The following is an 18,839-nucleotide window of genomic DNA, read 5'->3' on the forward strand; positions in this document are numbered from 1 at the left end:
TGATTTTTTTATTAATCCAACAGTCCCAACATCAATCACTATTGATCGATAGGTTTCTAACTTGAGGGTCGTTGTGATCCATTTTTGGTTTTGGGCCTTGTGATGCCATGCCTCGATAGGTCTCCAAATATGAAATTCGCTGCCGTCACAAAGAGGTTATTCACTAGATTTAGTGAAAGATGGTGAGGAAGTGTCATCCCAACTGAACAAATTCTGTTGTCATTACATGAATCTGCAACCAAAAGACATGTCACACCTCTTTTGAAGCATGCATGATAAAACAAAATTTCATAGAATTTCTTCTTTCAAATGTTAATTGTTTGTCATGTAGTTACTCTAGTCATTTGTTTGTTTGTGCGTCATATCAAACAGTCCATCTCTTATATATGTGAAAACTTTGTATTAGTAATAATACTAAAAAATGGATCTCTTCCAGTGGTAACTATACTAAAAAATTGCGTTCATGTACCCAGTGAAAATATATAGTGCAAGTAGTACATATCAGCCTTCGTATGACAATCGAATTATTGGCACCATGGTCGCCAGGTAATAAGCAATTTATATCCAAGGCTATGCGGATGGATACCTTGGATCTTAGCCGATGGAAAACTTACTGCATACTGCAAACCCTGCGCTTCGGGCACAACAAACTGTGTCCACGACAACTAAGGATACGTGTATCACGTAACCACAAATACACGTTCTAAATAGTAGTTTTCCGTCATACGGTGTTTTAAATTTTAGTTTTAAGTTTCTAAATATGTTCACAAATATTTTTAATGATTTATAGTATGTCAGCTACCCCATGCAGATGCACGGGATGATAACTAGTGCCATTCTAAGACTAAATAGCACTACACTACCGGCCATGGATGTAGTGAACTATGCATTTATTTTAGGCTGATGAGATTACTACCTCTACAGTTGTATGTTGATGAGGTAAACACGCCACAAGAGATTTTGGAATAGATAATAGAGTATTGAGCGCATGCCTTTTGCACATATAATTTCAAGTAAATAAAATATAATACACACTTGTAGGTTCAATGAAAATTAGAAATCTCTCCGCGTAATAATAGTACAAAGCCCTTGATTATAGTATAATAGTACATCTCTCTTTGGGGCACATATGAACCTTAAAATAAACATAAATTTACTTGTCTAAAAGCTAGATAGAAAGGTGACACAATGGATATATTTCCCAAAGAATCAACCTTCTAGCATGCTTGGTAAACTACATGTAAAAGGTGATTTAACTTGACATAGAGCCCATCGCAGATTTGATGTCATTAGCGATATTCTTGGCATCTGTTGCAATACCAGCTAATCCTCTCCTCGCCAACCCAGCACAGTAGAGCCCATTTTCACCTTTCCAATGATTCGGATATTTTTTGATGGGCAGTCCGTTGCCATTTAACATGCTCTCACCATTCTGGATTGAAAACACATAGACCTTGTTAGCAGATTTAATAATGGTTACACCAAGAAAACAAACTCAGACATGTTCAACCACAAGCTATATTACCTTGAGCCACATATTTGCCGTGCTTTTGTATCTAGTTGCAAACACAATTGCATCAAATGACATTCTTTTACTGCATTGAAATTTAACTATGTTGCCCTTGATCTTACTAATGCTCCCTTGAACCTTTAGGAGATAAAAATACATTGATGACTTGGCATATCAAATCAACATATGTTATAAATTTGTGTCATGTCAAGGACATACTTACTTTGATGATGCCTTTTTTGATCAATCCAACAGTCCCAACATCAATTACTGCTGATCGGCCTGTTTCTGATTTGAGGGTCATTGGACCCATTTTTGGCCTTGTGATGCCATGCTGTGACAGGTCTCCAAATATTAAATACGCTGCCATCACAAGGAGTTTATCCACTAGATTCAATGGAAGATGGTGAGCAAGTGTCATCCCCAAACGAATTAATTCCTTTGTCATTACATGAATCTGCAACAACAAAACACGTCACATCTCTTTTGAAGTATGCATGATAAATAAATTTTCATAGAATTTCTTCTTTCAAGAAATAAATTTTTGTCATGTGGTTCCTTTAGTCTTTCAGTTGTTTGTGTGTGATATAAAACAGTCCATCTCTTTTTCTCTGTGAAATACTTCCTATTAGTAAAACACTGAAAATTGCATCTCTTCTATTAATAACTATACTAAGAATTTGCGTTCATGCACCCAGTGAAAATATATTGCACGTACATACCGGGCTTCGTATAACAATCAATGTGTTGGCACCATGGGTCGCAAGGTCATAAGCAATTTCCATCCCGGAGTTGCCAGATCCAATGACCAATACATTCTTGCCAGAGTAGCTCTTGCCTGACTTGTAGCTTTAGGAGTGGATAACATCACCTGGAAAGTTTTCCAGTCTAGGGAACATTGGAATATTCTCTGCACTATTCTCACCACTTGCCACAACAAGAAACTTCGCCATGAACTTGACTGTGGTGCACTTTGACATGTCCTTTGCCACAATGGACCAACTTTTTTCATCATTGTCATATGTGGATGACTCCACGCTGGTGAGATACTTTGGTTGAATGTTGAAACACTCAACATAGTCATGCAAGTACTTCACAAACAAGGTTTTTGGTATGTAAGTTGGTGCATCTATAGGGTATGACATGTGTGGCAACTCATAGAACTCCTTTGCGAGATACAGCTTGAGGCGATCATACGCGCGGTTGCGCCAGAGTGACGCGCTACAGCTCTCGCACTCGACGATGGCATAAGGAATTGAGAATTGGCTAAGGCATGCTGCCGTTGCGAGGCCTGCTGGCCCAGCACCAACAATCAACACTGTAACACCCTCCATTTCAAAGAGAAGACTTGACAAAGTTGTGGGATAAGTTCGGTGGTAGTCCAGTGTTTGTGTGTTTGCTCGATGAACTTCGGACATGCTCGTGTATGGGGGCATATATATACTGGCATCCTTCATGGGCCAATCTGTTTTATGGATTAAGGGATGAAAAAGGTAAATATTTATTGAGGCCTAATCCTAGTGTGTAGGAGTATTTCCATCTAAAAATGGAGCCGTTGTTGGTTGTGAAAGCGGGTACTGATACAAAATAGGTAGGAAACACACCATTGATCGATTGTTGGTATTGGAAACTTATCGACCATCTTTTTTATGCGTAGATTAAAGATTCTTCATGTTTCTTTCCTTTCGCACCGTCACCAATGACAATTACTACTCTAATAATATTCAAGTGTTTCTTCCTCTTTGTAGACGATATAGGATATGATAAGGATAAGTCTGATTTCCAAACACACATTTATAGGCAAAGTCCTATTTCATTTTCTCTAGTTAATATAATGTGGATGACAAAAGGAAAAAATAATCTCAGAAGGATTTGTTACCAACCATGTTAACCGGTTTTGTCGGCTAGTTTTGCCTCCGGTTCAGTTGTAAGACGGTCAGTTTTGGTTTTGCCTCCGGTTGAGTTGACGACCGTTGCCATACCTTTGGTGTCAACACAAAGAGCCGTTCGATGTTGTGAACAAAAAAAAGTGGAACTTTAGTTCAAATATTTGAAACCAGTTTTTTAAATATAAATTTGTTTCTATACTGAACACTCGTTTAATATGAGGCCATATTTCAACTTTGGTATATTCATATTGTCCTATGCCCGAACATCAAATTGAATGCTCATTGTATTTTTAACTCTACACACCAGAGTGTGGATATATTTTGTTAAAAAGATAATAAACCAATTTACTAAAATTTGAAATTGGCAATCCTGTCTGGATGCGGTTTTGCAAACATGTCTGGTTCCAAACTGACTGACACAGATTAATCACAATTGTACGCAAGTTCCATGCAAAACTGAACTGGAGAAGTGGATCACGTACAATTCATCGGATTTTGATTTGCCTAACAGAATAATCCACTACCTTCTATGGCTTACATTTAGCATGGCGCAAACCGCAGACTGAACCTATCAAACATATGATTACATTCAATTTACAACCGTCGAGTCCAAATGATTTCAACATCTGCCAGACTACCACTCTGCCTCCTGCAGTTGGATCTTCTAAAGACTTGTCTGCTGGTTAGGTATATTCAGGCCTTCCTCACATGAAGGAGCATGTGGTACAGACAAGTAGCACCTTCTCTTATTTCCAGATGGTCACTTCCCTTGGATCATTTTTGCCTGCGGAGGAACTCCCGCATTTCTCTGTGGAACTCCCCACTCACTATCAACCGCATCTTCTTCGCGTCCTCCCACAACAAGAACCCGTTATCCTTTGCGTAGTCACAACATTGGTCAAACATATCCTGCGCAAATACGCGGCACCCAGATGTAAGTATAGTGGTAATCAGGCTACTAGAGTACAGGTTTTCAAATGTGTCCAAGCACCGTCCATCCGCAAGGAGCTGGAAGGGTTTGATGGGTGAAGGGTTTATTAATCCAACAGTCCCAACTCAATGGTTGTGGGTCGGTTGGTTTCTAACTTGAGGGTCATTCGACCATTTTTGGTTTTGGGCCTTTTGACACCATATACCTCTATCGATCTCCAAATATGACATTCGTGGCCGTCACAAAGAGGTCACCCACTAGATTTAGTGAAAGAAAGTGAGCAAGTGTCATCCCAACTAAATTAATTCTCTTGTCATCACATGAATATGCAACCAAAAGACATGTCACGCCTCTTTTGAAGCATGCCTGATAGAACAAAATTTCATAGAATTTCTTCTTTCAATTGTTATTTTTTTTGTCATGTAGTTCCTCTAGTCTTTTTGTTGTTTGTGCGTGATATAAAACAGTCCATCTCTTATATATGTGAAATACTTTCTATTAGTAATAATACTGAAAAAATGCATCTATTCTAGTGGTGACTATACTAAAAAAAATGGTGTTCATGTACCTAATGAAAATATATAGTGCATGTAGTACATATCAGGCTCCGTATAATAATCGAAGTATTGGCACCATGGTCGCAAGGTCATAAGCAATTTATATCCAAGACTAGACAGATGGATACCTTGGATCTCAACCGATGGAAAACTTACTGCATACTGCAAGCCCTGGGCGCCTCGGGCACAACAAACTGTGTCCACAACATATAAGGATACAAGTATCATGTAACCAAAAATACACGTTCTAAATAGTAGTTTTTCGTCATATGGTGTTCTATCTTTTAGTTTTAAGTTTCTAAATCAGTTCACAGATATTTTTAATGATTTATTAGTACCTCAGCTAGCCCATGTAGTTGCACAGGTTGATAATTTGTGCCATTCGAAGACTGAATAGTACGTGGAGGATCTCCTCCTGCTGCTCCTGCTGCTGCTTGAGGGCCTTGCGGAGGATCTTGGCGCTGATGGAGGAGGGCATGAACTCCTCCTCCTCGGCCTGGTGGCGTTTGGCGGCGCCGGAGCGACGGCGCTTCCCGGCGTCGGCCACCACGTCGGCGTCGGCGCCGAGCGGCTGCCCTTGGGCTGCTTCTTGGAGGACTTGTGCTTCTTGCCGGTCATGGCCACTGGATCGGGCCTCGGTGGTGGTCTACCGGGTAGGAGGCGGGGCGGCGGGGGACGGAGGTGGGGAGGGAGACGGCGGCGCTGCGTAGTAAAACCCTAGAGGAGGAAGGAGGATGGCGGATTGGCGGGTTTTGTTTCTGTGGACTTGTGGAGGCCTCGCTCGTCATTGTTGGGCCTGCTTGCTTCTTCACCTTGCTTAAGGGGCCGACCTATCATGTCATACTCAGGAGACTAGCCGAACAATGCCTCAGATTTTTTTTTTGAATGATTTGAAGATTGCTCGAACAATGCATCAGTTAAATGTGCTATTTTTTAAAAGGGAAAACAGAATACAGAGGTACAGTCCGCCAATCCACGAGCGTGTTAAGATCATATTTCAGTTACTGGTTATAGTTGCTTTTAGCTAATTCAAGTTTGGCATCATCTTTGCCATCCGAGTATATTTTGTCTTGGAAGTCAGTAAATTCCAATGAGTCATCGGTTGATACAAGTGATAGACAAAACTGGGAGAAGCTCATCCACTATATATGCTTTATTCCGTCAGTTCACATTGTAAAAAAGGGTACTTAGGATTTCTTATTGTCTTGATTCAAATGATGTTCTATATATCCCATTGACACTTTTATAAATCCAATGTCGGTGTTTCTCCAAAAAGAAAACAAATGATTGCTTGTTATGCCTTCAAATATAATGAACATTCAGTATATATGCAAGTAGCCGCCTTCTTCGTCATGTAATTGCCTTATTTTTGAAATATATAATTGCGTATTTGAGTCAGATCTATATTATCTAGGTAGATGACTAGGATCTCTCTAGAAGTGCCAACTAGAAAACAAACCGACATTATGAGAGAAAAGGTCTACTTATTATTTTCAACTATAAAAAATATGACTAATAAGGCAGATTCCTTCAAATATTCCAAATACTCTGCTGATGAATTTTTATTAATCCAACAGTCCCAACATCAATCAATATTGATCGGTAGGTTTCTAACTTGAGTGTCGTTGTGATCCATTTTTGGTTTTGGGCCTTGTGATGCCATGCCTCGATAGGTCTCCAAATATGAAATTCACTGCCATCACAAAGAGGTTATTCACTAGATTTAGTGAAAGATGGTGAGCAAGTGTCATCCCAACTGAACAAATTCTGTTGTCATTACATGAATCTGCAACCAAAAGACATGTCACACCTCTTTTGAAGCATGCATGATAAAAAAAAATTCATAGAATTTCTTCTTTCAAATGTTAATTGTTTGTCATGTAGTTACTCTAGTCGTTTGTTTGTTTGTGCGTCATATCAAACAGTCCATCTCTTATATATGTGAAAACTTTCTGTTAGTAATAATACTAAAAAAATGGATCTCCTCCAGTGGTAACTATACTAAAAAATTGCGTTCATGTACCCAGTGAAAATATTTAGTGCAAGTAGTACATATCAGCCTTCGTATAACAATCGAAGTATTGGCACCATGGTCGCAAGGTAATAAGCAATTTATATCCAAGGCTATGCGGATGTATACCTTGGATCTCAGCCGATGGAAAACTTACTGCATACTGCAAACCCTACGCTTCGGGCACAACAAACTGTGTCCACAACAACTAAGGATATGTGTATCACGTAACCACAAATACACGTTCTAAATAGTAGTTTTCCGTCATATGGTGTTCTAAGTTTTAGTTTTAAGTTTCTAAATATGTTCACAAATATTTTTAATGATTTATAGTATGTCAGCTACCCCATGCAGATGCACGGGATGATAACTAGTGCCATTCTAAGTGAAAATGCACTTTGATGGCCGAGCTGCCTGGAGGCCGGTATCACACACGCCTGTCCTTGTCGTGATCAGTGCCACGCTGGTAGGCCTCCACCGTATTTAAGCTGCGGCCGTTTTACAGATGCCGGTATTTGTACACAGTGACAGCTCATGTAGATGAGTCGGCACAGCAGAGCGGGCACATTTGCCATCCCCGTCAACCCATGTGCAGGTCTTGTTTTCTTTTTATTCAGCAAATTCGTCTACATTCGCAGGAAGCAAAAACTTGCTTTGTATGTGAATGTGGGAGGTCAAGCACAAAAGACGCTGGCGACATATCTGAATTTTTTGCGCCCGTGCAACTGAACACGTCAAACAAAAGAAATACACCATCGATCAACTGAATCAAAAACTGGAGCTCCACCATTTTTCCACCAGACACAGCTACTCCATACGATTTTTTACAACATCGTCATTACACGTTCAGCGTAGCACAGGAATGTATGTGCGAAAATGGATACCAGCGATATTAGTATATGACCCACAAACCACCACAGATATACAAAAGACAAACTTCTGATTTTTTTGAGTCTGCAGTCCGAATATCAACTTAAAACACACTAAATCAATCATTGAAGTCCACTTTTTGGGGGGTTGGTGCATATGTTCTTACTGTGCCCTCTCAAGTTGCATCTGGAGCAGCAAGCGCCTTTGGAAGATCACCACGCTGAGGACATGCAGTGCTCTTGTGATCTTGAACCCTGCATATAGAACAGATCCTAGTCCTTTTAGCTGGCTATTCATACGGTGCTTTGTTGCAGCTTGGGTAGGCCGCTCTGCTGGCCTCTTCTTCGACAGTGGCGCGAAACTATCTGAACATTATGAGGCACTCTGCACCCAAATTGCTGGACCAAAATGTTGTTTATGCCCAATGCCAGATCCTTCAGAATCAGTTTTCATTTCTCTGTCGGATAGCCCCATACCATCGTGTATAGCCGCCACAGGTTCCAGTACTATTTTTTCACATTTCTTGATTGCTCCATAGTAAGAGTATATGAGTTCTCATTGATGTCACCTAGTCAGATAATTTCGAGACACAACAGATGTAGATTGGTATGTCGCCGCGAGTTCTTGAGAGGACCTTGGTTCTTCTAGTAGCAAAAAGTGTATACCTTTAGTGCATGGATCATTACCGAAACATGTTTTGCCGAAACATCTTGCAGCCCAAGCTGGATCATTACCTACATAGAACAAAAAATGTATCTCAGATGAACATTTTTTTGCGCCGGCAAACAGTACGTATAAGAATTTGATCCACAAACATAGCAAGCAGCGAAAAAGGATACCTTTAGTGCATGGATGCACAACATCCCAAAATGATTGAACATCTCGCACTCACACTTGAACTCATCAGCAAGATCGTTCACCTGAAGAAGGAATTCATTTTTACACCACTTCTCTTACGAATACTTCTTTACATGCCTGGCTATGTACTTGCAATGAGGTACAACTTCAATCAGAACATACGATCCAACTTCATACAACATCTCTCCAAAATTTTCAAACATAGTCCTTGTGTAAATCAAAACATACGATCCAACTTCATACAACTTCACAGAACCTCAATGATTGATTAAGTGTTTTTCTAACTCAAAACCTGCATATAGAACTGAACAACACTGCGCTGCATTGGAGCATATTATCAGTATATGTCTTAATGGTTTTGATATTGGAGAGAACTGGATTACAATAAGAGAAATCCACACATTCAGCTTAAAAGATAGGCATTCATACCAGTTTTGACCACTTCTCAGCTTTGTCGATAAGAGAAATCCACATTCTTGCACGTTTTGTCGATGGGCAATCTAAAAATACATGCCACAAGCACACACAAACTAACCCAATCTTGGATAACTCAATAAAAAGGACGAACAAGCCCAAGCTAGCATTACACGTTCAGACAGTGCATTTTCTGATTAGTTGTGAATTTATTACCGTCTAATCCAGCACGAGCCCTTTGAGTTGGAGACAAGCACACGTTCTGCATCTCCATCTTCTCTGGCAGCTGCATCGCTGGTATCTTCAGAAGCCATGTTGTTTGAGTCACAACCACATCACTAGCACCGTTATACGATCCAATGTACTCTTCCACTAAGCTGAAGTAGATCACAGAAAGATCATGTAGTGAGATTCAACAACCAGGGGCAGACGAGGTAGACAATAAATTAGGAAGAAATCCGGCAGGAATTATCCGCTAAACACCTAACTGGTTCCAAGCATTAGAACAACAACATAAAGTGCAAGATCTAGCATTATTTTACCCTGATTTGGCTTCCTCGAAGAACTCCAGGCCATCCATGGCCAATCTTCGCCCTGTCCAGCCACCGCGAGAAGGGGATGAGTGGTCTATCCAGCCGGAAAAAATTCGAGCACCGCGTGGAAGTAAAATATAAAGCTATCTGCAGCACCACCTTGGCCCGCCAAACCCACCCTACCGCCAGCACAGTCGGTGCATAATGGGCAACTAGAGGCCCGTGTACAATGACAGCACCGCAGCCCACGACACCGCTGTATTGCAACTTAATACTGACGGTATACCACCTGATAAGGAACGAGCACACATCGCAATGCCCATACTGCACGGCACAGATTTCGGCCTACAGGTAGCTCGGCCTCCAAAACGTCTCACCCCATTCTAAGACTAAATAGCACTACACTACCGGCCATGGATGTAGTGAACTATGCATTTATTTTAGGCTGATGTGATTACTACCTCTACAGTTGTATGTTTATGGGGTAAACGCGCCACAAGAGATTTTGGAATAGATAATAGAGTATTGAGCGCATGCCTTTTGCACATATAATTTCAAGTAAATAAAATATAATACACACTTGTAGGTTCAACGAAAATTAGAAATCTCTCCGCGTAATAATAGTACAAAGCCCTTGATTATAGTATAATAGTACATCTCTCTTCGGGGCACATATGAACCTTAAAATAAATATAAATTTACTTGTCTAAAAGCTAGATAGAAAGGTGACACAATGGATATATTTCTCAAAGAATCAACCTTCTAGCATGCTTGCCATGGTAAACTACACGTAAAAGATGATTTAACTTGACATAGAGTCCATCGCAGATTTGATGTAATTAGCGATATTCTTGGCATCTGTTGCAATACCAGCTAATCCTCTCCTCGCCAACCCAGCACAGTAGAGCCCATTTTCACCTTTCCAATGATTCGGATATTTTTGGATGGGCAGTCAGTTGCCATTTAACATGCTCTCACCATTCTGGATTAAAAACACATAGACCTTGTAAGCAGATTTAATAATGGTTACACCAAGAAAACAAACTCAGACATGTTCAAACACAAGCTATATTACCTTGAGCCACATATTTGCCGTGCTTTTGTATCCAGTTGCAAACACAATTGCATCAAATGACATTCTTTTACTGCATTGAAATTTAACTATGTTGCCCTTGATCTTACTAATGCTCCCTTGAACCATTAGGAGATAAAAATACATTGATGACTTGGCATATCAAATCAACATATGTTATAAATTTGTGTCATGTCCAGGACATACTTACTTTGATGATGCCTTTTTTGATCAATCCAACAGTCCCAACATCAATTACTGCTGATCGGCCTGTTTCTGATTTGAGGGTCATTGGACCCATTTTTGGCCTTGTGATGCCATGTTGTGACAGGTCTCCAAATATTAAATACGCTGCCATCACAAGGAATTTATCCACTAGATTCAATGGAAGACGGTGAGCAAGTGTCATCCCCAAACGAATTAATTCCTTTGTCATTACATGAATCTGCAACAACAAAACACGTCACACCTCTTTTGAAGTATGCATGATAAATAAATTTTCATAGAATTTCTTCTTTCAAGAAATAAATTTTTGTCATGTGGTTCCTCTAGTCTTTCAGTTGTTTGTGTGTGATATAAAACAGTCCATCTCTTTTTCTATGTGAAATACTTCCTATTAGTAAAACACTGAAAATTGCATCTCTCCTATTAATAACTATACTAAGAATTTGCGTTCATGCACCCGGTGAAAATATATAGTGCACGTAAGTACCGGGCTTCGTATAACAATCGATGTGTTGGCACCATGGGTCGCAAGGTCATAAGAAATTTCCATCCCGGAGTTGCCAGATGCAATGACCAATACATTCTTGCCAGAGTAGCTCTTGCCTGACTTGTAGCTTTAGGAGTGGATAACATCACCTGGAAAGTTTTCCAGTCCAGGGAACATTAGAATATTCTCTGCACTATTCTCACCACTTGCCACAACAAGAAACTTCGCCATGAACTTGACTGTGGTGCACTTTGACATGTCCTTTGCCACAATGGACCAACATTTTTCATCATTGTCATATGTGGATGACTCCACGCTGGTGAGATACTTTGGTTGAATGTTGAAACGCTCAACATAGTCATCCAAGTACTTCACAAACAAGGTTTTTGGTATGTATGTTGGTGCATCTACAGGGTATGACATGTGCGGCAACTCACAGAACTCCTTTGCGAGATGCAGCTTGAGGCGATCATACGCGCGATTGCGCCAGAGTGACGCGCTACAGCTCTCGCGCTCAACGATGGCATAAGGAATTCAGAATTGGCTAAGGCATGCTGCCGTTGCGAGGCCTGCTGGCCCAACACCAACAATCAACACTGTAACACCCTTCATTTCAAAGAGAATACTTGACAAAGTTGTGGGATAAGTTCGGTGGTAGTCCAGTGTTTGTGTGTTTGCTCGATGAACTTTGGTGGACATGCTCGTGTATGGGGGCATATATATACTGGCATCCTTCATGGGCCAAATATGGATTGAGGGATGAAAAAGGTAAATATTTATTGAGGCCTAATCCTAGTGTGTAGGAGTATTTCCATCTAAAAATGGAGCCGTTGTTGGTTGTGAAAGCGGGTACTGATACAAAATAGGTAGGAAACACACCGTTGACCGATTGTTGGTATTGGAAACTTATCGACCATCTTTTTTATGTGTAGATTAAAGATTCATCATGTTTCTTTCCTTTCGTATCGTCACCAATGACAATTACTATTCTAACAATATTCAAGTGTTTCTTCCTCTTTGTAGACGATATAGGATATGATAAGGATAAGTCTGATTTCCAAACACACATTTATAGGCAAAGTCCTATTTCATTTTCTCTAGTTAATATAATGTGGATGACAAAAGGAAACAATCATCTCAGAAGGATTTGTTACCAACCATGTTAACCGGTTTTGTCGGCTAGTTTTGCCTCCAGTTCAGTTGTAAGACCGTCAGTTTTGGTTTTGCCTCCGGTTGAGTTGACGACCATTGCCATACCTTTGGTGTCAACACAAAGAGCCGTTCGATGTTGTGAACAAAAAAAAGTGGAACTTTAGTTCAAATATTTGAATCCCGTTTTTTTAATATAAATTTGTTTCTATACTGAACACTCGTTTAATATGAGGCCATATTTCAACTTTGGTATATTCATATTGTCCAATGCCTGAACATCAAATTGAACGCTCATTGTATTTTTAACTCTACACACCAGAGTGTGGATATATTTTGTTAAAAAGATAATAAACCAATATACTAAAAATCGAAATTGTCAATCCTGTCTCGATGCGGTTTTGCAAGCATGTCTGGTTCCAAACTGACTGACACAGATTAATCACAATTGTACGGAACTTCCATGCAAAACTGAACTGGAGAAGTGGAGCATGTACAGTTCATCGGATTTTGATTTGCCTAACAGAATAATCCACTACCTTCTGTGGCTTACATTTAGCATGGCGCAAACTGCAGACTGAACCTATCAAACATATGATTACATTCGATTTACAACCGTCGAGTCCAAATGATTTCAACATCTACCAGACTACCACTCTGCCTCCTGCAGTTGGATCTTCTAAAGACTTGTCTGCTGGGTAGGTATATTCAGGCCTTCCTCACATGAAGGAGCATGTGGTACAGACAAGTAGCACCTTCTCTTCTTTCCAGATGGTCACTTCCCTTGGATCATTTTTGCCTGCGGAGGAACTCCTGCATTTCTCTATGGAACTCCCCACTCACTATCAACTGCATCTTCTTCGCGTCCTCCCACAACAAGAACCCGTTATCCTTTGCATAGTCACAACATTGGTCAAACATGTCCTGCGCATATACGCGGCACCCAGATGTAAGTATAGTGGTAATCAGACTACTAGAGTACAGGTTTTCAAATGTGTCCAAGCACCGTCCATCCGTAAGGAGCTGGAAGGGTTTTATGTGTGAAGGGTTTATTAATCCAACAGTCCCAACTCAATGGTTGTGGGTCGGTTGGTTTCTAACTTGAGGGTCATTCGACCATTTTTGGTTTTGGGCCTTGTGACGCCGTATACCTCGATCGATCTCCAAATATGACATTCGCCGCCATCACAAAGAGGTCACCCACTAGATTTAGTGAAAGAAAGTGAGCAAGTGTCATCCCAACTAAATTAATTCTCTTGTCATCACATGAATATGCAACCAAAAGACATGTCACGCCTCTTTCGAAGCATGCCTGATAGAACAAAATTTCATAGAATTTCTTCTTTCAATTGTTATTTTTTGTCATGTAGTTGCTCTAGTCTTTTTGTTGTTTGTGCGTGATATAAAACAGTCCATCTCTTATATATGTGAAATACTTTCTATTAGTAATAATACTGAAAAAATGCATCTATTCTAGTGGTGACTATACTAAAAAAATGGTGTTCATGTACCTAATGAAAATATATAGTGCATGTAGTACATCTCACGCTCCGTATAATAATCGAAGTATTGGCACCATGGTCGCAAGGTCATAAGCAATTTATATCCAAGACTAGACGGATGGATACCTTGGATCTCAGCCGATGGAAAACTTACTGCATACTGCAAACCCTGGGCGCCACGGGCACAACAAACTGTGTCCACAACATATAAGGATACAAGTATCATGTAACCACAAATACACGTTCTAAATAGTAGTTTTCCGTCATATGGTGTTCTAACTTTTAGTTTTAAGTTTCTAAATCAGTTCATAGATATTTTTAATGATTTATTAGTACATCAGCTAGCCCATGTAGTTGCACAGGTTGATAATTTGTGCCATTCGAAGACTGAATAGTACGTGGAGGATCTCCTCCTGCTGCTCCTGCTGCTGCTTGTGGGCCTTGCGGAGGATCTTGGCGCTGATGGAGGAGGGCATGAACTCCTCCTCCTCGGCCTGGTGGCGTTTGGCGGCGCCGGAGCAACGGCGCTTCCCGGCGTCGGCCACCGCGTCGGCGCCGGCGCCGAGCGGCTGCCCTTGGGCTGCTTCTTGGAGGACTTGTGCTTCTTGCCGGTCATGGCCGCTGGCTCAAGCCTCGGTCGTGGTCTGCCGGGTAGGAGGCGGGGCGGAGGGGGACGGAGGTGGGGAGGGAGACGGCGGCGCTGCGTAGTAAAACCCTAGAGGAGGAATGAGGATGGTGGATTGGCGGGTTTTGTTTCTGTGGACTTGTGGAGGCCTCGCTCGTCATTGCTGGGCCTGCTTACTTCTTCTCCTTGCTTAAGGGGCCGACCTATCATGTCATACTCAGGAGACTGGCCGAACAATGCCTCGGATTTTTTTGAATGATTTGAAGATTGCTCGAACAATGCATCAGTTAAATGTGCTATTTTTTAAAAGGGAAGACAGAATACAGAGGTACACTCCGCCAATCCACGAGCGTGTTAAGATCATATTTCAGTTACTGGTTATAGTTGCTTTTAGCTAATTCAAGTTTGGCATCAGCAATCTTTGCCATCCGAGTATATTTTGTCTTGGAAGTCAGTAAATTCCAATGGGTCATCGGTTGATACAAGTGATAGACAAAACTGGGAGAAGCTCATCCACTATATATGCTTTATTCCGTCAATTCACATTGTAAAAAAGGGTACTTAGGATTTCTTATTGTCTTGATTCAAATGATGTTCTATATATTCCATTAACACTTCTATAAATCCAATGTCGGTGTTTCTCCAAAAAGAAAACAAATGATTGCTTGTTATGCCTTCAAATATAATGAACATTCAGTATATATGCAAGTAGCCACCTTCTTCGTCATGTAAGTGCCTTATTTTTTAAATATATAATTGCGCATTTAAGTCACATCTATATTATCTAGGTAGATGACTAGGATCTCTCTAGATGTGCCAACTAGAAAACAAACCGACATTATGAGAGAAAAGGTCTACTTATTAGTTTCAACTATAAAAAATATGACTAATAAGGCAGATTCCTTCAAATATTCCAAATACTCTGCTGATGATTTTTTTATTAATCCAACAGTCCCAACATCAATCACTATGGATCGGTAGGTTTCTAACTTGAGGGTCATTGTGATCCATTTTTGGTTTTGGTCCTTGTGATGCCATGCCTCGATAGGTCTCCAAATATGAAATTCGCTGCAGTCACAAAGAGGTTATTCACTAGATTTAGTGAAAGATGGTGAGCAAGCGTCACCCCAACTGAATAAATTCTATAGTCATTACATGAATCTGCAACCAAAAGACATGTCACACCTCTTTTGAAGCATGCATGATAAAACAAAATTTCATAGAATTTCTTCTTTCAAAAGTTAATTGTTTGTCATGTAGTTCCTCTAGTCGTTTGTTTGTTTGTGCGTCATATCAAACAATCCATCTCTTATATATGTGAAAACTTTCTATTAGTAATAATACTAAAAAAATGGATCTTTTCCAGTGGTAACTATACTAAAAAATTGCGTTCATGTACCCAGTGAAAATATTTAGTGCAAGTAGTACATATCAGCCTTCGTATAACAATCGAAGTATTGGCACCATGGTCGCAAGGTAATAAGCAATTTATATCCAAGGCTATGCGGATGGATACCTTCGATCTCAGCCGATGGAAAACTTACTGCATACTGCAAACCCTGCGCTTCGGGCACAAAAAACTGTGTCCACAACAGTTAAGGATACGTGTATCACGTAACCACAAATACACGTTCTAAATAGTAGTTTTCCGTCATATGGTGTTCTAAGTTTTAGTTTTAAGTTTCAAAATATGTTCACAAATATTTTTAATGATTTATAGTATGTCAGCTACCCCATGCAGATGCACGGGATGATAACTAGTGCCATACTAAGACTAAATAGCACGACAGTACCGGCCATGGATGGATGTAGTGAACTATGCATTTATTTTAGGCTGATGTGATTACTACCTCCCACAGTTGTATGTTGATGGGGTAAACACGCCACAAGAGATTTTGGTATAGATAATAGAGTATTGAGCGCATGCCTTTTACACATGTAATTTCAAGTAAATAAAATATAATACACAGTTGTAGGTTCAACCAAAATTAGAAATCTCTCCGCATAATAATAGTACAAAGCCCTTGATTATAGTATAATAGTACATCTCTCTTCGGGGCACATATGAATCTTAAAATAAACATAAATTTACTTGTCTAAAAGCTAGATAGAAAGGTGACACAATGGATATATTTCTCAAAGAATCAACCTTCTAGCATGCTTGCCATGGTAACCTACACGTAAAAGATGATTTAACTTGACATAGAGTCCATCGCAGATTTGATGTCATTAGCGATATTCTTGGCATCTGTTGCAATACCAGCTAATCCTCTCCTCGCCAACCCAGCACAGTAGAGCCCATTTTCACCTTTCCAATGATTCGGATATTTTTGGATGGGCAGTCCGTTGCCATTTAACATGCTCTCACCATTCTGGATTAAAAACACATAGACCTTGTTAGCAGATTTAATAATGGTTACACCAAGAAAACAAACTCAGACATGTTCAAACACAAGCTATATTACCTTGAGCCACATATTTGCCGTGCTTTTGTATCCAGTTACAAACACAATTGCATCAAATGACATTCTTTTACTGCATTGAAATTTAACTATGTTGCCCCTGATCTTACTAATGCTCCCTAGAACCTTTAGGAGATAAAAATACATTGATGACTTGGCATATCAAATCAACATATGTTATAAATTTGTGTCATGTCAAGGACATACTTACTTTGATGATGCCTTTTTTGATCAATCCAACAGTCCCAACATCAATTACTGCAGATCGGCCTGTTTCTGATTTGAGGGTCATTGGACCCATTTTTGTCCTTGTGATGCCATGCTGTGACAGGTCTCCAAATATTAAATACGCTGCCATCACAAGGAGTTTATCCACTAGATTCAATGGAAGACGGTGAGCAAGTGTCATCCCCAAACGAATTAATTCCTTTGTCATTACATGAATCTGCAACAACAAAACACGTCACACCTCTTTTGAAGTATGCATGATAAATAAATTTTCATAGAATTTCTTCTTTCAAGAAATAAATTTTTGTCATGTGGTTCCTCTAGTCTTTCAGTTGTTTGTGTGTGATATAAAACAATCCATCTCTTTTTCTATGTGAAATACTTCCTACTAGTAAAACACTGAAAATTGCATCTCTTCTATTAATAACTATACTAAGAATTTGCGTTCATGCACCCAGTGAAAATATATAGTGCATGTACGTACCGGGCTTCGTATAACAATCGATGTGTTGGCACCATGGGTCGCAAGGTCATAAGCAATTTCCATCCCGGAGTTGCTAGATCCAATGACCAATACATTCTTGCCAGAGTAGCTCTTGCCTGACTTGTAGCTTGAGGAGTGGATAACATCACCTGGAAAGTTTTCCAGTCCAGGGAACATTGGAATATTCTCTGCACTATTCTCACCACTTGCCACAACAAGAAACTTCGCCATGAACTTGGCTGTGGTGCACTTTGACATGTCCTTTGCCACAATGGACCAACATTTTTCATCATTGTCATATGTGGATGACTCCACGCTGGTGAGATACTTTGGTTGAATGTTGAAACGCTCAACATAGTCATCCAAGTACTTCACAAACAAGGTTTTTGGTATGTATGTTGGTGCATCTATAGGGTATGACATGTGTGGCAACTCACAGAACTCCTTTGCGAGATGCAAGTTGAGGCGATCATACGCGCGGTTGCGCCAGAGTGATGCGCTACAGCTCTCGCGCTCGACGATGGCATAAGGAATTGAGAATTGGCTAAGGCATGCTGCCGTTGCGAGGCCTGCTGGCCCAGCACCAACAATCAACACTGTAACACCCTCCATTTCAAAGAGAAGACTTGTGTGACGCCCGGATAATTAAGCTACAGTGATTCCCCGCTAATGATGCCACGTCACCACGGTTACTGTGATAAACTCTCGATAGTTCAGAACCGAAACAAATTCAAAATTTAAATAAAAGAAAATAATAAAAGTTTTCAAAAATTAAAACAAAAATGTTCGGTGGTTGCCAAATATTACAAAGATAATTATGGTGTAAGGTTCACAATTTTATAAAATGCCTAAGTGTTTATAGATAAATAAAAAAACATAAAAGAAAATAAATAAAAGGAAAACAGAAAAACAATACAAAAAAAAAGAGAAAAGAAACCCCCTGGGCTTCGGCCCAGCTGACCACAGGCCAACTGGGCCACCACCAGGGCCCAGCCGGCCACTCCCCCCCCACCTTATCCACTACACCACCCC

At 40.2% G+C, this 18,839-nt stretch overlaps 3 pseudogenes; all 3 read right to left on the reverse strand.

Moving 5' to 3' along the window:
* Window positions 1-1,252: 1,252 nt before the first annotated feature.
* Window positions 1,253-2,844, reverse strand: LOC119368884 (annotated as a pseudogene).
* Window positions 2,845-10,375: 7,531 nt separating this feature from the next.
* On the reverse strand, window positions 10,376-12,056 carry LOC119368885 (annotated as a pseudogene).
* A 4,769-nt stretch (window positions 12,057-16,825) lies between these two features.
* Window positions 16,826-18,839, reverse strand: part of LOC119368886 — a 15,038-nt pseudogene continuing 13,024 nt past the window's right edge.

The sequence above is a fragment of the Triticum dicoccoides genome, chromosome 2B, assembly GCF_002162155.2.
Source record: "Triticum dicoccoides isolate Atlit2015 ecotype Zavitan chromosome 2B, WEW_v2.0, whole genome shotgun sequence".
Classification (NCBI taxonomy): domain Eukaryota; kingdom Viridiplantae; phylum Streptophyta; class Magnoliopsida; order Poales; family Poaceae; genus Triticum; species Triticum dicoccoides.